Raw genomic sequence first — 20,027 nt, 5'->3', positions numbered from 1 at the left:
TTTCAGCCTCCTATAATATGAGGTCAAACTAGATGATATCTGAGTTTCCTTCTAGTTCAAAATCAATATCAAGATCTAGTTCAACCCTCTCATTCTAGACTTAGGAAAAGATGTCACAGAAAGAAGAAGAGACAAGCCCCTTGTGTAAATATAGCAAGTGATTATTTTACCATGTCTATCCCTCAGGTTCTTCGTAATCAATTTAGAGTGTTTTCAGTTGTATGGGATGTCCTTCGGGTTTTTTTTTACTCAAATACAATTTAAGATCTCTGCATTTTTATGAAATGAATACTGAGGAAATTTAAAGAACTCTGTTTTCAAAAAAAAGTATTGTTTCTCAGAAAAAAGAGCTAAACTGAAACTCTCAGGAATGATGGAGTATTCTTTTTAAAAGTCGTTGCTTTTAACAACCACTTGGGATCTGATCTTAGGCTGAGGTAAAAGGAAGTCAGGAGGTCAACACATATGTTTTTCATCACCCTGAGTATCAGAGCACCATCGATTTGATGGATGCATTCATTAATTTCTTATTTCGGCTCAGGGACTGACCAGGCAACTTTCAAAACAGCTCTTCCTTAGGCTAACCCCAGAGGGGGAGAAAATGATGCAGAGATTTGATTAAGGGCTCTAAAAATGCAGAGTGAGCAGTTACGTGTGTACACACAAACACACACAGAGGTAGCATTTTAAAATTAAATGCTTATATTTTTATTCTATGTATGGAGAAAACATTCATGTTCTTTGTCTTTTGGTATGCCACTCTATTAGAAAACCAGGAAAAACTGGAAAACCCATTCATTTTTGAATTAAAAAGAAATTTATTATGTGAATTTGCTTAACCAGTTTAGATGAAAGAAATCAAGCCTTTAAATTTAACACAAAAAAGTGGAAAGGTCAAATATTAAAGATATTCAGAAATAATGATTATTTGATGCCAGGGACGTATGAAGAAAAAATAAATTACATAAATCTTTTAATTTCTTATAATAATAGAACTATGAAGAATAAAAGGGAATAAAGTGAGCAAAAATTATAACATTCCCTTGAATACAAATAAAAATTTTGGGCATCAAAATTTGTTTAAGTAGTCAAATGATATTCTTATTGTTTTCCTTTGTCTCTACATACATAAAAAGCATTTCCTGTTTTAAAGGAGTTATTCCTCTGGCTTATTTTCTAGATCAGTTAATTTTTTTTTTCTAATTGATGATTCAAGGTGCAGAAGCAAGAAGAGTTTGGAGGTCTACTTAGTTGGTGAGGCATATGTATTTTTTATCTTCCCTCCCCCAATATTTGAAGAAAAATATAAGCATTTTCTTGTGAAATTATACAATTTTTTTCTCTACTGACGATGGCTTAAAAACAATAACATTTAAATTATTGTTATTACCCCTTATCTTCTATTATATTTATAATCTGAAATGTTATAGAACATTCTATCTTTTTTAGTTAAACAATAAACATTTTTATTTGTAGTGAGATTTTCCATATTATTTTTAGACATTCCATGACAATGCGTGGAATAATTGAGGATAGTATAATTAATAAATGTAAAGCCATATTCTTGCCTTAAGTTTTCATGAATGACTTCATAATGATTGTTCTTCAGATTTAATATTGACATAATTACATTGAATTCAGAAAAAAATGTAATAGTTATAAAGGTTAATCATTTATACTATTATGTTTTATTTTTTTTCAGATTAAGACATATTTCCAATCAAATAAAACCCTTTCATACAAAAATTTATATATGATGAATTAGATTATATTAAGTGTAACAAGGAAATTACATTCTGGAAATATGGACTAAGAATTAAAATATGAACAGTTTTGAAAATTATTTAGTCATATCTCTTCATTTTTTTTCATGTGATAAAACTGAAGCCTAGAGAGTTGACAAGAATTTCCCAAGGTCAGTCAGCTACTGAAGTTAGTGCCTGAGCTTAGACTAAAACTTGACTTTCCAGATTGCCAGTAGAATGTTTCCATGGAGAGATTAAATGATTGAATGAGCCAAGACTTGTGGAAAATAAGGACAATACTGTTTTTAAAACCCTCAGTGAAAAGAACATGAAAGAAGTTGTTCTGCTGTTTTGGGATGGATAAAGACAATATTAATAGATAGCAAAGAAAAAGTTGCATTTATTAAACACCTTTTGAGTGTAAGGCACTCGGCTCTATTACTTTCATCTGCTTTGACAAGAATATTTTCAGACAGGAAAGATAAGAACTAACATGATTAGTAGAGATTTGAACCTCAAAACAGGTAAGAAGATAGTAAGAAAGAACCTAACAAATCTAAGTGAGCTCAGACTTCTTAGACTAGACAAATTACACTTCAGGGAATCAAAAGAAAGTAGAGATGTAATTGCTGACTCTCTGTCAGTGACCTCTGATGAACTGTGGAGAACAGCAGACATGTCATAAGATTTGATGTGGATAAATGCCCTATTTTTCCCAAAGAAGATGGTTCCTCAAAGTATATACTAGTGAATTTTATTTCAGTTCCTGGCAAAATTCTGAAACAGATTATTCCCAAAATCTTAGTAGTCATTCTTTATTTCTAGGAGACAACATGAGCTAATTAATAAGAAATGATGCCAAATTAAACCCATCTCTTTGACCGTCAGTCATTAGATGGGGCCTGGAGCTCTGAAATAAGAGGGGATTCAGATGGACTATTTTGGGGAAAAATATGTGAAGCTGTGAGTGATCCCAAATGCCCAGCTAGAAACAAAAATATTTTCTTTTAAAAAAAATGAGCTGAAAAGCGTGATGGGATAATGAATAGAATTCTGGACTTGGAATTAAGATGATCTAGATTCAAAACTCTCCTTTAACACTTAACTAGCTGTATTATCAAGGACAACTCAATGGCTTTAATTTCCTATCTGAAAAGTGGGGCAATACAATATATAGTTACTTTTGCAGGTTTAAGAAATAACATTAGATCAGTTGAATACATTTTGTAGATGGGTGAAAGGCCTTGTCCTTTGGTCCTGTCATATTTGATATTTTACCGGTAACTTATTTTGATGACTTAGAAAGCATGCTAATTAATCTTGAAGTAACAAAAAATAGGGAGGTATCGATAACATGAGGGATGATAGAAATACAAAATAGAAAAAATTCTAGAATCATAGGACAGATTTAATTAGGCAATATAATATGGATGAATGTAAAGTCCTTGTATTTGGGCTCAAAAATCAACTGTACAAGTTCAGGATCAGATAGAAATGATGAGTTAGCAGCTCATGTGTGAAAGATTTGAAGTTTTGGAGTCTAAGAGTGATGTGAGTCAGTAACATGTGGTCATTTAATTGTCAAAAATACAATTGGGTTATTGAATTATTGCCTAGATGGCTTAGTTTTATTCTAGAAGGTACAAAGGATAACTGAGCAGAAGTTTCAAATATGTAGATTTTTAGTTTGACAGAAGGACTAACTTCCTAGAAATTGGCTTTACATTGTAACAAGGGGCTCTGTAAATGCTCAAGCAAAGTCAAGTGAGTCCTTGTTCCATTATGTAGGGTAGATATGGGAATCAGACAGGGAATTTCACTCAATGGCCTCACAGCTCTCTACTGAATTTTAAAATTAAAGTATTCTTTTCCCTACATTGTGAATCTTCCTTGAGCAGGATATGCCTTTATCTACATGGTGAATTAAGAACCTAAAAAATAGTCCCCATATTTTTTAACATATTATCTGAGATCAAATTTATAACTTGAATGCTATTCTTCACTAGCATTATTATGCAGGTCTACTATAGTTAAAGCTAAAATTTCCATATCTGTATTTCTATAGAGATATAGCCTCTATACCCATATCTATATCATCTATCTGTAGCTACATCTATATTCACATCTACTGATATATCATTTATCCACCTATATCTACATCTACCAATATAGTGAATATCTTACATGTATCTCTATGTCTATCACCTTTTTCACTCTCTCAATACATACATAGGTCTCCCTCTGTCTCTGTCTCTTTCTCTTTCTGTGCATGTACAGGTATGTGTGTGTGTGCATGTGTGTGTGTATGAAATTATGTGTATATTTGTATACATATATATTCTATAGAAGCTTAGAACCGCACTAAGAATTTTTTCAGACAGTGTGTATGTGTAACTGTTATACAGATATAAATAGAGATCTATATCTGTTTCTAGAAATATCTAGGTGTAGATGCAGGTGATATAGATATAGGTACAGATATCTCAGCTTTAAGTACATTAGAGCCATAATAATGCTAGTAAAGAGTAGACCTCATGTTATAAACTTGATGTTATATGTTTATTTTTTAAATTTTGAACTATAGCATATACAGCATAGGTTCACACATCACCATATGTGTAAGGGCATTTCTTGTTCTAGGAAGTCATTATAAAGTCACACACATATATCTCTTTCCTACATATATAAACTTACATATATAAATATAAATCATTAATTTTTTAAAGATAGTATTTGAAAATAAGGGCAGCTCGACGGTACCATGGATGGAGTACCAGGCCTGGAATCAGGAAGACTTGAGTTCAACTCTGAACTCAGACACTAACTGTCTGTATGACTTTAGATAAGTCATTTAACCCTGTTTTCATCTGTTTATTCATCTGTAAAATGAGCAAGAGAAAGAAATGGCAAACCACTCTGGTATCTTTACTACAAAAACCCAAAATGGGGTCAAGAAGAGTCAGACATGATTAAAATGACTTAACAATAACAACTGAAAATAAAATAAAGTGATTATGTTTTTTAGTTATGTGTTACATTTTTTATTATAGTTCTTTAAATTGAATTATATTATCAATGGTAATATTTTTAAAAAGGTTATGGGTAACCTGTTAGGATAGAAAACGAAGGTGGAGGGGGGCAGAGCCAAGATGGCGGCTGGAAAGCAGGGATGAGCACGAGCTCCCTGCCAAGTACCTCCAAAAACTTATAAAATGGCTCTGATCCAGTTCTAGAACTGCAGGACCCACAGAACAGCAGAGGGAAGCAGGCCTTCAGCCCAGGACCGCCCAGATGGTTGCTGGGTGAGGTCTTTACCCACGGAGCTGGGAGCGGAGCAAAGCCCAGTGTGGGCCACATGGACCAACCAGACCAGGAACCAGTCAGAGCAGACCCTAGCACCCTGAATCAGTGAGCTGTGGCAGTTACCAGACTGCTCAATCCACAAACACCAAAGACAACAGAGAAGAACTGCAGAACCCACAAAATAGTGGAGGGAATCAGGGCTGTAGCCCAGGACAGCCTGGATGGTCTCTGGGTAAGGTCTATCCTGCATGGAGCTGGGAGTGGAGCGGAGCAGAGCCCAGCATGGGTGGGGCAAACCAACCAGACCAGGAGCCTGGCAGAGCGTGCCCTAGCACCCTGAATCAGTGAGCTGCAGCAGTTACCAAACTTCTCAACTCACAAACACCAAAGACAACAGAGAAGATTAGTGGGAAAAGCTGCTGGGGACAGAGTGAAAGAAGGAGTTCCCAGTTCAGCCACCACCCTGGGGGGTAGCAGAGGTGGGGCAACCACAGAACTACAGCTACAGTTGCTTCTAGCTCCAGGCCCACCTGGTGGGAGGAATTAAGTGGCAGATCAGAGCAGGAGTGAAGAGCCTGCTGAAGATCTAAGTCCAGTTCAGGTTGGGGGTTCTTGGGGAAGGAGGAGTGCTGTTGTGGCAGAGCTGGCACATCCCCCCAAACTTGGAACATAGTACTCTTTACTCTACAAGCAGTCATACCCTGCTGAAAAACTCAAGGGTCAAGTAGGTTGGCTGGGAACATGGAGAGGCAATGAAAATGCACCCATATTCAGTCTCAGACTTTGGAATCTTTCTTTGGTGACAAAGAAGACCAAAACATACAGCCAGAAGAAGTCAACAAAGTCAAAGAGCCTACATCAAAAGCCTCCAAGAAAAACATGAACTGGTCTCAGGCTATGGAAGAGCTCAAAAAGGATTTGGAAAAACAAGTTAGAGAAATAGAGGAAAAATTAGGAAGTGAAATGAGTAGGATGTGAGAAAACCATGAAAAACAAGTCAATGACTTGCTAAAGGAGACCCAGAAAAATACTGAAAAATATACTGAAGAAAACAACTCCTTAAAAAAAAAGATTAACTCAAATGGCAAAAGAGCTCCAAAAAGCCAATGAGGAGAAAAATGCCTTGAAAAGCAGAATTAGCCAAATGGAAAAGGAGGTCCAAAAGACCACTGAAGAAAATGCTACCTTAAAAATTAGAATGGAGCAAGGGGAAGCCAGTGACTTTATGAAAAATCAACAACAGAACCAAACAGAACCAAAGCAATGAAAAAAATGGAAGACAATGTAAATTATCTCATTCAAAAAACCACTGACCAGGAAAATAGAACCAGGAGAGATAATTTAAAAATTATTGGACTACCTGAAAGCCATGATCAAAAAAAGAGCCTAGATATCATCTTTCAAGTAATTATGAAGGAGAACTGCCCTGATATTCTAGAGCAAGAGGGTAAAATAGAAATTGAAAGAATTCACTGATTGCCTCCATTTGATGACATGTTCTTCCAAAAGATCACAGATATGTTAAACAAGCAGAGATGTTTATTTCAGGCACAGAATTTCCCTTTCTTTGGCAGATTTTATAAATCAGGCCTAGTTGTGTGGAAACATCAGGTTTTTGATCAGAACTTTCTCTTATGTTTCTTGTGGGAATATAATTACATATATGTATACATGTATATATATATATATATATATATATATATATATATATATATGTATGTATGTGTGTGTGTGTATACACACACTTACACACCCACACATAGATACACATGCACATACACAAATCCCCCTCTGCAAAACATATGGTGATCTTGACTATATCAATTGCTGTACTGTACTAAATATATTCTCAGTTTTACTTAAGTTACTAAAGTTCTCCAGGGTAAACAATTTTCTAAATCCTCTCTCTTTAATTATGAAAAATCATCCCAGGGTATTTAAAAAAATGAACATGAAATATTTAAAATTTCAGATCTCAAATTCCTATGGCTATGATTTCACTTAATGTCATGTTAAATTAATATATATCTTCTTGGTAAGAACATAAACTACTTTTTGGTAGGGATGGCTTCATTTTAAAATGTCTCCTCAGGGCCCAGCATGTAGTATGTGATTAATAATGACTTGTTGATTGATAGATTAACACATCTTTAACATGTGGGCACTACCAAGGGAAGCATAAGGAAAATTTGTAAATGAAAGTCAATTTTCAAATACTATTTGCTTTATATTTATTACATTTTACACCAACTCATAATATATAGAAAAAATAAATTCCTGTTTGTAATAAAAAAAATTGTGAAAGAGAATTTCGATAGGTGCCTATTTTCAGAGTGCCATTTTTGTGAAGTTTAAGTAATACCTGTTATACTCATTTTCATCTTTTATTCACACTTTAAGTTAATAATATATTCACATTTTAATATCTCTAGGACCAAAATACAGGAATGAGACCAAGTAAATATAAAAGCACAAGAGCATACCTTTAGAAGCCACAAAAAAGACAATGGCAGTAATGGACATAACCTTTGGCTATTTCTGATGATATAATTAATAAAAAATGGCCCGTTAGAGTTAAGAACTGACTTAATTTGCCCTCTTCTCCCATTTTCATTCTCTAGGTTTCATATCTTACCCCTTCCCTTTTCTTATTCTGTTGCCAAATCTAGGAAGTAAGCAGTCATTCAGTTCCTCTATTGGATGTTGAAGTTAGATCCCAGATAGCTTTTTGTAAGTATCTGTGGCTGCTGTGAAGAGACTTCTTGACTTAAGAATTCTGGCATTATTGTGTTTAAATTTTGAAGATTTGCTGCTCAGCTTTACCTTCAGTTCTTCAAAATTTAAAGACCTCCGTTCTGGAGCATCATAGTTCAGAATGGAAATCTTTTCAAAGTTACCTCTCAATAGTGTTTCCTTCTCAATTTCTGTGCTTAAAATACCTGTGTCTGGATGCCTTTCCTGGCTTGAATATGGTAACAACCAAGAATATTTGAGTACTGGTTTAAAGAAATTCTCATGACAGGTTGATTTCTTTTTTTTTTAATTTATTTTTTTTATTAATTTTTTTATTTTTAGTTTACAACACACGGTTCTACATAATTTTGAGATCCAGATTTTCTCCCCTCCCTCCCCACTCCCTCCCCAAGACGGCATGGAATCTCATATAACTACCATGTATAATTTCACATTGAATTAATTTATACACTAGTCAAGTTGTGGAGAAGAATTATGACCACTGGAATGAATCATGAGAAAGAAGAGACAGAACCAAAAAAAAAACCCAAAAACAAAAAGAAAAGAGAAGAAAAAAGGCGAGCATGAAGTGTACCTCAATCTGCATTCAAACTTCACAGTTCTTTCTCTGGATGAAGATAGCATTCTCCATCGTGAGTCCCCTGGAGTTGTCCTTGCACCTTAGGTTGCTGAGAAGAGCGAAGTATGTCAGGGTTGGTCCTCACAGAATCCATATATATGTGGTTGTATACAATGTTCTCCTGGCTCTACTCCGCTCACTCAGCATTATGTCGTGTAGGTTTTTCCAGATTGTTACAAAGTCCGTATCATCCCATTTCTTATGGCACAATAGTATTCCATTACTTTCATATACCACAGCTTGTTCAGCCATTCCCCAATTGATGGGCATCCCTTTGATTTCCATTTCTTGGCTACCACAAAAAGAGCTGCTATAAATATCCTTGTACATATGGGTCCTTTTCCCACTTGTGTGATTTCTTTGGGATACGACCCTAGAAGTTGTATTGCTGGGTCAAAGGGTATGAACATTTTTATAGCCCTTTGGGCATAGTTCCAAATTGCTCTCCAAAATGGCTGGATCAGCTCACAACTCCACCAGCAATGTAGCAATGTTCCAATTTTCCCACATCCTCTCCAGCATTTGTCATCCTCTTCTTTTGGTATTTTAGCCAATCTGACAGGAGAGATGTGGTATCTAAGAGTTGTTTTGATTTGCATTTCTCTAATCAGTAGTGATCCAGAGCATTTTTTCATATGACTATAGATAGCTTTAATTTCTTCCTCTGAAAACTGCCTCTTCATATCCTTTGACCATTTCTCAATTGGGGGATGGCTTGTATTCCTATATATTTGGCTCAGTTCCCTGTATATTTTAGAAATGAGGCCTTTATCAGAGAAACTAGTTGCAAAGATTTTCTCCCAATTTTCTGCTTCCCTCCTAATTCTTGTTGCTTTGGCTTTTTTTTGTACAAAAACCTTTCAATTTAACATAATCAAAATTATCCATTTTGCATTTTGTAATGCTCTCTATCTCTTGTTGGGTCATGAATTCTTTACTTTTCCATAAATCTGATAAGTAAACTATTCCTTGCTTTCCCAAATTACTTATAGTATCAGATTTTACTCCTAAATCATGAACCCATTTTGACTTTATTTTGGTGTATGGTGTGAGATATTGGTCTATGCCCAGTTTCTGCCCTACCATTTTCCAATTTTCCCAACAGTTTTTGTGAAATAGTGAATTATTAGCCCAGAAGCTGGCCTCTTTGGGTTTATCAAAGAGTAGATTGCTAAACTTGTTGATTTCTCCTACTTGTGTGCCTATCCTATTCCACTGATCCACACCCCTATTTCTTAACTAGTACCAGGCAGTTTTGATGACTGCTGCTCTGTAGTACAGTTTAATATCTGGTATGGCAAGGCCACCTTGTCTAGCATTTCTTTTCATTAATACTCTAGATATTCTAGACCTCTTGTTTTTCCAGATGAATTTTGTTATTATTTTGTCCAGCTCAGTAAAATAATTTTTTGGTAGTTCGATTGGTATGGCACTGAATAGATAGATTAATTTAGGTAAAATTGTCATTTTTATTATATTAGCTCGGCCTAACCATGAGCAACTGATATTTTTCCATTTATTTAGATCTGATTTTACTTGTGTGAAAAGTGTGTCATAGTTATGCTCATATAGGCCCTGGGTTTGTCTTGGCAAATAGACTCCCAAATATTTTATAGTGTCTATAGTAATTTTGAATGGAATTTCTCTTTCTATCTCTTGCTGTTGGGATTTGTCAGTAATGTATATGAATGCTGAGGATTTATGTGGGTTCATTTTATATCCTGCAACTTTGCTAAAGTTGTTTATTATTTCAAGTAGTTTTTTACTTGATTCTCTAGGATTCCCTAAATAAATCATCATATCATCTGCAAAAAGTGATAATTTAGTTTCTTCTTTTCCTATTCTAATTCCTTCAATTTCCTTTTCTCCTCTTATTGCTACAGCTAAAGTTTCTAGTACCAAATTGAATAATAGGGGTGATAATGGACATCCTTGTTTCACCCCTGATCTTATTGGGAATGCATCTAGCTTATCCCTGTTACAGATAATGCTTGTCGATGGTTTTAGGTAGATGCTATTTATAATTTTAAGAAAGGTTCCACTTATTTCTATGCTTTCTAGTGTTTTTAATAGGAATGGGTGTTGTACTTTGTCAAAGGCTTTTTCTGCATCTATTGAGATGATCATATGGTTTCTGCTAGTTTTGTTGTTGATATGGTCAATTATGCTAATAGTTTTCCTAATAATGAACCAGCCTTGCATTCCTGGAATAAATCCTACCTGGTCATAGTGTATTATTCTCGTGATGAGTTGCTGCAATCTTTTTGCTAATATTTTATTTAAAATTTTTGCATCAATATTCATTAGAGAAATTGGTCTATAATTTTCTTTCTCTGTTTTGACTCTACCTGGTTTGGGTATTAGTACCATATTTGTGTCATAAAAAGAATTTGGTAGGACTCCTTCTTCACCTATTTTCCCAAATAGTCTACAAAGTATAGGAATTAGTTGTTCTTTAAATGTTTGATAGAATTCACATGTAAAACCATCTGGCCCTGGAGATTTTTTTCCTACGGAGTTCATAGATGGCATGCTCAATTTCTTTTTCTGAGATGGGGTTATTAAGAAATTTTACTTCCTTTTCTCTTAACCTGGTCAGTTTATCTTTTTGTAGATATTCATCCATATCTCTAAGGTTGTCAAATTTATGGGCATACAGTTGGGCAAAATAATTCCTAATTGTTGTTTTGATTTCCTCTTCATTAGAGGTGACCTCACCCTTTTCATTTTTGATACTAGTAATTTGATTTTCTTCTATCTTTTTTTTAATCAAATTGGCCAAATGTTTATCAATTTTATTGATTTTTTCATAAAACCAGCTCTTTGTTTTATTAATTAATTCAATAGTTTTCTTGGTTTCAATTTTATTAATCTCTCCTTTGATTTTCAGTATTTCTAATTTGGTATTTAATTGGAGGTTTTCAATTTGCTCTTTTTCTAGCTTTTTCAGCTGTATGCCAAGATCATTGATCTCTTTTTTTCCCTATTTTATTCATGTAGGCATTTAGGGATATAAAACTTCCCCTAAGAGGGACAGGGTCAAGGGAGAAAATTCAATAAAGCAGGATGGGTTGGGAAGGAGCAAAATGTAGTTAGCCTTTCACAACATGAGTATTGTGGAAGGGTTATACATAATGATACATATGTGGCCTAGGTTGAATTGCTCGACTTCTAAGGGAGGGTGGGTGGGAAGGGAAGAGGGGAGAGAATTTGGAACTCAAAGTTTGAAAATCAGATGTTCAAAAACAAAAAAAAAATTGGATGCAACTAAAAAATAAGACACACAGGTAATGGGGCGTAGAAATTTATCTTGCCCTACAAGAAAGGAAGGGAAAAGGGGATGAGAGGGGAGGGGGGTGATAGAGGGGAGGGCTGACTAGGGAACAGGGCAACCAGAATATCAGCCATCTTGGAGTGGGGGGGAGGGTAGAAATGGGGAGAAAATTTGTAATTCAAACTGTTGTGAAAATCAATGGGGAAAATCAAATATGTTAAATAAATGAATTTAATTAAAAAAATATACAAAGGTAAAAAAAAAAAAACAAACTTCCCCTAAGAACTGCTTTTGCTGCATCCCATAAGTTTTGGTATGTTGTTTCATTATTGTCATTCTCTTGAATGAAGTTATTAATTGTTTCTCTGATTTGTTCTTTGGCCCACTCATTCTTTAGAATTAAATTATTTACTTACCAATTAGTTTTTAGCTTATTTTTCCATGGTACTTTATTAAAAATGATTCTGATTGCATCATACCTGAAAAGGATGCTTCGACTACTTCTGCTTTTCTGCACTGGATTATGAGGTTTTTATGCCCTAATACATGGTCAATTTTTGAGTATGTGCCATGTACTTTTGAGAAGAAAGTATATTCCTTTTTATCCCCATTCAGTTTTCTCCAGAGGTCTATCATATGTGCCTTTTCTAAAATTCTGTTTACCTCCTTAACATTTTTCTTATTTATTTTGAGGTTAGATTTATCAAGTTCAGAAAGGGGGAGGTTGAGGTCTCCCAATATTATAGTTTTGCTGTCTATTTGTTCCTGCAACTCCCTTAACCTCTCCTCTAAGAATTTGTATGCCTTACCACTTGGTGCATATATGTTAAGCAATGATATTGCTTCATTATTTATGGTGCCTCTTAGGAGGATGTAATGTCCTTCCTTATCTCTTTTAATTAAATCTATCTTTACTTTTGCTTTGTCTGAGATTAGGATTGCTACACCTGCTTTTTTTACTTTGGCTGAGGCACAATATATTTTACTCCAGCCTTTTACCTTTACCCTATGTGTATCCCCCCATTTCAAATGCGTTTCTTGTAAACAGCATAATGTAGGATTATGGTTTTTAATCCATTCTGCTATCTGCTTCTGTTTAATGAGAGTGTTCATCCCCTGCATGTTCAGAGTTATGATTCCTACCTGTGTCTTTTTCTCCATCCTATTTCCCCCTGGTTATGCTTTTATTTTTCCCTTTCCCCTTCTCCTCCTCAACAAAGTTTTGCCTTTGACCGCCGCCTTCCTCAGTTTACCCTCCCTCTTTATTCCCCTCCCTTATCTTACCATTTCCCACTTGCTACTTCTCCTCTCCCTTCTGACCACCCCCCTCCCTTTTTCCCCCCTTCCCCTCCTACTTCCCATAGGAGAGTTAGATTTCTAAACTTATCAGGGTATGTTATTCCCTTCTTGAACTAGATCAGATGACAGTAAAACACAAATACTGCTCTTCTCCCTCCCTTCTTTCCCTCTACTATAATATGTTTTTGTGCCACTTCATTTGGTGTAATTTACCCTTTTCTACTACCACCTTACTGCTCCTCTCATAGCCCTCCCTTTATATCTCTTACTTATATTTTATATCTTTACATCTGTTAATTTATACAGGCATTCACAACCTATGTATATCCCTTTCAATTGTCAAAATAGCTGTACCATTCTCAAGACTGACTTATATATGTGTGTGTGTGTGTATATATATATATATATATATATATATATATATATATATATATATATATATATATATATGAAAACATACATAAGATGATATAATCCCACATAAAGACGTAAACAACCTGCCTTATTGGTTAATAAGGTTTGTGGGGATTTTCCCCAAGGTTACCTTTTTATGTCTCTCTTGAGTTTTGTATTTGGAGATCAAATTTTCCATTGAGTTCTGGCCTTTTCATCAGGAAGATCTGGAATTCCCTTATTTCATTGAATATCCATCGCCTTGCCTGAAAAATTATGCTCAGTTTTGCTGGGTAGTTGATCCTTGGTTGTAGTCCCAGCTCCTTTGCCCTTCAGAATATCATATTCCAATTTCTCCTCTCTTTTAATGTAGAAGCTGAGGGATCCTGCATGATCCTGACTGTAGTTCCACGATATTTGAATTTCTTCTTTTTGGCTGCTTGCAGTATTTTCTCCTTTAGTTTATAGTTCTGAAATTTGGCTATAATATTTCTTGGTGTTTTCAGTTTGGGATCTCTTTCAGGGGGTGATCGGTGAATTCTTTCAATGACTATTTTGCCCTCTGATTCTAGGACCTCTGGGCACTTGTCTTTTATAATTTCTTCGAAGATACTGTCAAGGCTCCTTTTTTTATCGTGGATTTCCGGTAGACCAATAACTCTTAAATTGTCTCTCCTGGATCTATTTTCCAGGTCAGTTGTTTTGCCAATCAGATATTTCACATTATTTTCTATTTTTTCATTCTTTACATTTTGTTTTACTACTTCCTGGTGCCACATAGATTCATTAGCTTCCACTTGCTTAACTCTAATTTTTAATGAGTTAGTGTTTTCATTTTTTTTTGAGTCTCCTTTTCCATTTGGTTGATTTTATCCCTCCGGGTGTCATTTTCTCTCTTTAGATTCTGTATCTCCGTAGCCATTTCACCAATCTTATTCTTTAGGGACTTGATTTCATCTTCTTTTAGCTCCCTAATTTGCTTTTTAAAATCCTCCTTTAGCTCTTCCAGCCATGCTTTTTGGGCTGGAGACCAGTTCATATTACTTTTTGAGGTATCAGATACATCTATAGTGTCATTGCCATCCACTTCCATATTGATATTTTGATCCTGCCTGTCTCCATAAAAAGAATCTATTGTCCTCAGTTTTTTTGTATTCTTCTTCATGTTTGTTGTTTTCCCTTTTCCTGGTGTTACAACGAATTTCTATCTTTGGGCTCTCTGTCCCAGCTTTCTTATTCTGGGGGTTGTGAGTCTAGAATTATAACCTTCAGTTTCCTGAGGTGTGGGGGAGGGGTCTGGCTCCCTGGTGTCTCACTCCCTATGGGTGCTCTCCAGCATTTGCTTTTTAGCAATGGTCTCAGCTGTTTGTTGTTTGATCTGATAACTGGCGCTTCCCCGGGGGGAGCAAGATTACGTCTGGGCTCCCAGTGTTGACCCCTGCTGATTCTGCCCCTCTGGGACTAATGAGCTTCTAGTATTTGTCCTGTGAGGCCCCACTACTCTCTCCTCTGTTTCAGTTCTCTTTTTTTTTCCAAAGGAATTCTCTGGGTGAGGGGGGGAGGGATTAGAGCCTTTTACCTGGCCATTGAGTCTTCCGGAAGTTCAAGAAGCCGAGTTCCTGGGTTTTCAAGCGTCAGGAGCGGGTGTTTTCACGGCCGGTGGAGTTGCGCTGCCTCTCGTCGCTCCCACAGACTGCTGTCCTGTGTTGGGAGTCCTGGGGATCTCCGCTGGTTTCGGGTGCCCAGGTTTCTCCCAGCCTGTCTCTCACGTGGATTTCCCGGCCAGCCGCTTCTGCTTTGGTCTGGAGCAGCTCCACAGCCGAGCACTCTCCAAGCCTACAGGATCGTGTCTTCAGCCTTTCAGACTCTCCCGGCTCAGAAATTGGCCCCAAGCAGACTGCTCGCGGTTTCTGACTCTCTCAAATCTGCTCAAATTCACTTTTTTATAGGAATCTGAAAGACCTTGTGAGAGAGCTCTGGTAAGACGCTGCCTTCATGCGGCCATCTTGGCTCCCCCTCCAACAGGTTGATTTCTTAATTGTGGACTACTCCTAGATTGGGATCTTATTGGATGATGGATAGGTGAAAAGGACTGGAAGCCATAATTAGTTTTCCCATCACATACATGGTAGCAGAAGGAAGAGTATCAGGAGAGGAGGTTTGTAGGAAAAATGATTTCTTGTCTCATATAGTAGTATAAAACTTGAATATGTGGATGTGTATATGCAAGCCATCATTCTGAAAAAATGTATATTACTTGAACATTACATATTTATAAAGTCTGCAGTATAGCCTATTTCTTATGGTTTTCAAAATTTGGAAAGGGCAACCATGAACCTTAGTGAAGAATAATCCTATCCCATCTCCATTTTAGCTTTTTAAATTATTTAGGCTAATACCATTTGTAAGGCCAATCAGTAAGTGAAAGATTTTTCCAACCCATTGAATAGGACTCAGGTGGGCCAACAAAGGAAGGCCTGATTAGAGGCAGGCTCACACCCTTTCACAAACTAAATGTAACCAAAGAATGTACCTACGTAACCAAAGATATAAAAATGCTGCTAGCTGAAATAATAAACAGAGTCACTCACCACTTTCGGCTCCTGCCCCATTCATCGTCCACGAGATCAGGCCATTAGCTAGGCAAAGGCCTGGGTGTGGGGGGCTAACGGACCCACAGGATTTGGTTGTTGAGGCAGAGGACCTCGAAACACAAACCCTTTTGCTAGTTAAGTGCATGTGGGTGTGAAGCCCTCAGGGCCCAAAGGTGAGTTGCTAAGACCAGAGCCACTGGTATGTGCATTGAGTTCTAGTCAATCAGATGATGGCTAGGACTGCATAAAAGAGGGCCCAGAACTGAGAGCAGCAGAACTAAGAGCAATACAGCAGTGTAACTGAGAGCAGCAGGATTCAGAAGCAGATATCAAGTGGACATTGAAATACCAAAGTCTACAGGAATCAGAACTCAGCCCAAGGAGAAGGAACAGGAACTCAGAATCTACAGAATTGCAGAAGAGAGGGCTGAGCAGAGTGTTAGGATTCATGAGTGATTGTTTACAGGGAGGTCCTAGCAGGGGTATAAGGTTACAGGATGACTTGGCTCCTTGCTATAATACTGTGTTATAATTTCCTTGTTACTACATTGAGGTGGGTTTACTGGCTTTGAATATTATTGCTACTAATTGTAATTGAAATTTCTGGTTCTAGGTTTGAATTCTCTTGTGTCTAAATAAATGTTATACTTTCTCTGCCTTCTACCTAGAGAATTACTTATACTTCACAATCCTGAACAATTCAGGCATGTCCATGGTCATCCTCAAGGTCATGAATCTTGCCTTACTGATATACCATTATACTTATTGAATTAAATTAAAATATTCACCATTAAATAAATCTTTTTTAAAGAATTTAACATCAATTTGGGCTAAATGACTTAGTTCCATATATTTAAATAAAAACATGATTTCAGTGACAGGCTCATGTGCATATATACATGGCAATTGAGCATAGTAGAAAGGAGACCAGTTAGAAAAAGTCCAAAGATTGGGGTTTTGGGCTGAAATAAATTCCTTGTTTTCCTTGGGTAAATAAGCTATGAAACCTCTCTTCAGGAAGCTAGGTGTCACAGTGGATAGAGTGGTCTGGAACCAGGAAGACTCATCTTTCTGAGTTCAAATCTGGCTTCAGACATCTGTGATGACACTGGGCAAGTCACTTTACTATGTTTGCCTCAGTTTTCTTATCTGTAAAAAGAGTTGGAGAAGGAAATGGAAAAAAAAAAACACTCCAATATCTTTGCCAAGAAAACCCCAAAAGGGGTCACAGAGTTGGACATGAGTGAAAAATGATTGAACAAGAATGTCTCTTTCCTCTTTTTTGTTTTTTTTTTTTTCTAACGGGTAGAATATTAGCATTCCTTACCTTATGTTGTTGTTATGAAGTTCAAATGAGACAATTATATGTAAAGCACTTGGAAAATAAACTGCCATACAAATCTGAAATATTATTAGTTAGTGGTATTATATTAGTACTAAATCTTTCTATATGAATAATTCTAAGGTTCAAAGTAGGGGGCAAAAGAAAATTTGGCTCTTTTCTCCTGGAGTCAATACCACCAATTTCTCAAAGCATTCCTATTTATGAAATGATAATGCTTATTCAATTCTTCATTAAAAAAATCAATTGGTCAGTAAGTTATAAATTTTTTTTGACCATAGGAAATCCATGAAGACTACCTACTATAACTATAAATTGAGGAAAAAATATTCTAATCAAATTGGATATTTTAGAAATTATGAATTAAATATTAATAACTATAATCTTTGATTTGAGAATTTTCTCTGTGGTTGTTCCATAAAATACCAGGCAGAAAATAAACCCAGTTGAAAAATCTGCTCATCAGAGACTCAGAACCCAGTGGGGGTAGCATGATATGTGAAATGAAGAAAAAGGACACTGAACTCTTCAGTTCCTAACGTGTGAGTCATCTTGATCACCAATGGGTCATTGAGGATATGAACAATTTCTATTTTTTCTATGATTTACTTCTTTCAATTTTGGTATTCACTAAGCTGCTTGAAAAGAGCACTCTTCCCCTAAAGATGATTTTCTGCTCTTTGTGATTAAATACCAGCTTTTACAATACTTTCTCTTCATTATATATACTAACATGACTTTACCTTGTTTACTTATTATACTCAGCATTGTTCAGGTTCTTTCTTCTAGTGTCACTTAAAAATGTATTAATTATTGTTTTCTAAAATCAGAATAGGGTTTCTCAACAACTGGATAAACCTTCCTCTGGGAGTTATGCATCTCTTCAATAATATCAAGAATAACAGTACACATTAACAGTGGTTACCAAAACTTAATCAGTGAAAATATTTGGATGAAATGCTAAATCAACAACAATTGTAATTTTGTAATTATCAAAATTAGCCAAGGACACTTTCTGGAAGAAGTACCACTTTAATTGTTGATTAAGAAAATAAAATGTGCCTTTAAATTAGATAAAAGTTTTCCACAAATATTGTATATTCTGCCTTAAGGTTTAGATGTGGGAATAATACTCTCAAAGCTGGTAAGTCGGAGGATGAGTAAATAAATGTGTCTACATCTTTAAAATACATATACAGATTCAATGAACATTTTTGATGTTAAAATTGCTTTGTAAGAAATTATTTTGATGGGTGTTCTGTCTTTTTGGGTCATATAATATTGGGGTGAGTAAATTAGAGGGCAATAAGACTTACACATAAAGGAAAGAAATGTTGTCTCTCTAGACCCAGGGAAGTGTCACAAAGCTCAATGATAATATAAGCTAACTTGCCCATTCAGATAATGAATGATCACCCTGTGGTCCTAATCCCTTGATTAGAAAAGGTGTGAAATTGTGAGTGACTTATTCACATCTTAAAAAGGAAGTCTAAGACATTTTTTATACTTTGTTCTTTTAGGACATGTGAACAAATCCTGCATCAAACATGATGGAATTTTAGCTAGACATTGGCTAGCTAAGGATTGGTCCTGCCCCAGGTGACCTTTTCTAGGTAATCCTTCAATGGGTCAAAAAAGGAGGTACTATCCTTGACCATCTGGAGTTTATCAATGCAGATTGGCATATTCTCTTCAACTAACAGACTTAGAGAGTTGTCTAGAGTACATAGATGTTAGGTCACTTGCTCAAGGTCATTTGACTAGTATTTGTCCAAACCAAGACTTGAGGTCAACTCTTTATCACTATGCTACACTGCCTTTTCTGATGGTAGATAGAATATGTATTATTGTCCTAATTTTGTACATAAGGAAGCTGAGGCTTTGAAAGGTGAAGTGATTATCCATCCAAAGGTCACAGAGCTAGTAAACATCAGAACTGGATTTGAACCTGATATTCCCCTGACTCCAAAGCTGCAACTATATACTCTATGATGCTACTTCATAGTGGGCCCTGTTTAATAGAGGAGCATCCTGGTTTTGGATTGTATTTTGCAGATATTTTACCATGGCACTAACTTTATTCTTAACAAGAAAAGGAATGAAAGTCAACCAGCGTCTCTCTTCAGCTAGGGAGTTTGTCCATAGCACTAAAGTAATTCTTCTCCCTAATCTCTTTTGATCTTCTCCTGTTTTTAATTCCATACTGTTTAAAATATTACTGTCATAGTGTAAAATTTTGGTCTTATCAGGATTCAAGTTCACATTTGTTCAACTAAACAATATGAAGTTAAGCAGATTAGTTGTCAATACCCAGCATAATGTAATAAACAAAAGCCATCATGGGGGTCTAATAGAATTCAGTTTTTAAAACTTCTTTAGAGGTTAGAATTCTTTAGAGATTACAATATTTTGTATTGGTTTAAATTAGTGAAAATTATAGCTATTAGGATATTAGTCATTCCTACATTCAAATGTAAAAAAAATCATATTCTCTTTAAGGTTCACATAAGATTTCTTTCTGTGTCCTTTTCTTAGTCTGAAAGTTAAATCATCATCTGGGATTTATTCATGCCAACAACTGTAGTAGGATATCTCTGGGCACATACAAAGAGTATTGGCTTTATAGTTTAAAAGTTTAGATCCTAGGCTTGACATTTATTAACTCTGACCAAATCACTTCTCATCTTTTGGTATTTGGCTCTCA

General features: G+C 35.7%; 1 protein-coding gene across 1 annotated transcript in view; it reads right to left on the bottom strand.

Annotated features, from left to right (window-relative positions):
- The window catches only part of ZNF804A (zinc finger protein 804A), a 434,023-nt gene that overhangs the window by 47,042 nt on the left and 366,954 nt on the right, over nt 1–20,027 (bottom strand). The gene's annotated exons all lie outside the window — the stretch shown is intronic.

This window comes from Trichosurus vulpecula, chromosome 2 (genome assembly GCF_011100635.1).
Source record: "Trichosurus vulpecula isolate mTriVul1 chromosome 2, mTriVul1.pri, whole genome shotgun sequence".
NCBI lineage: Eukaryota > Metazoa > Chordata > Mammalia > Diprotodontia > Phalangeridae > Trichosurus > Trichosurus vulpecula.
Note: the sequence above shows the minus strand (reverse complement) of the source record. Positions and strands in the feature narration are given on the sequence as shown.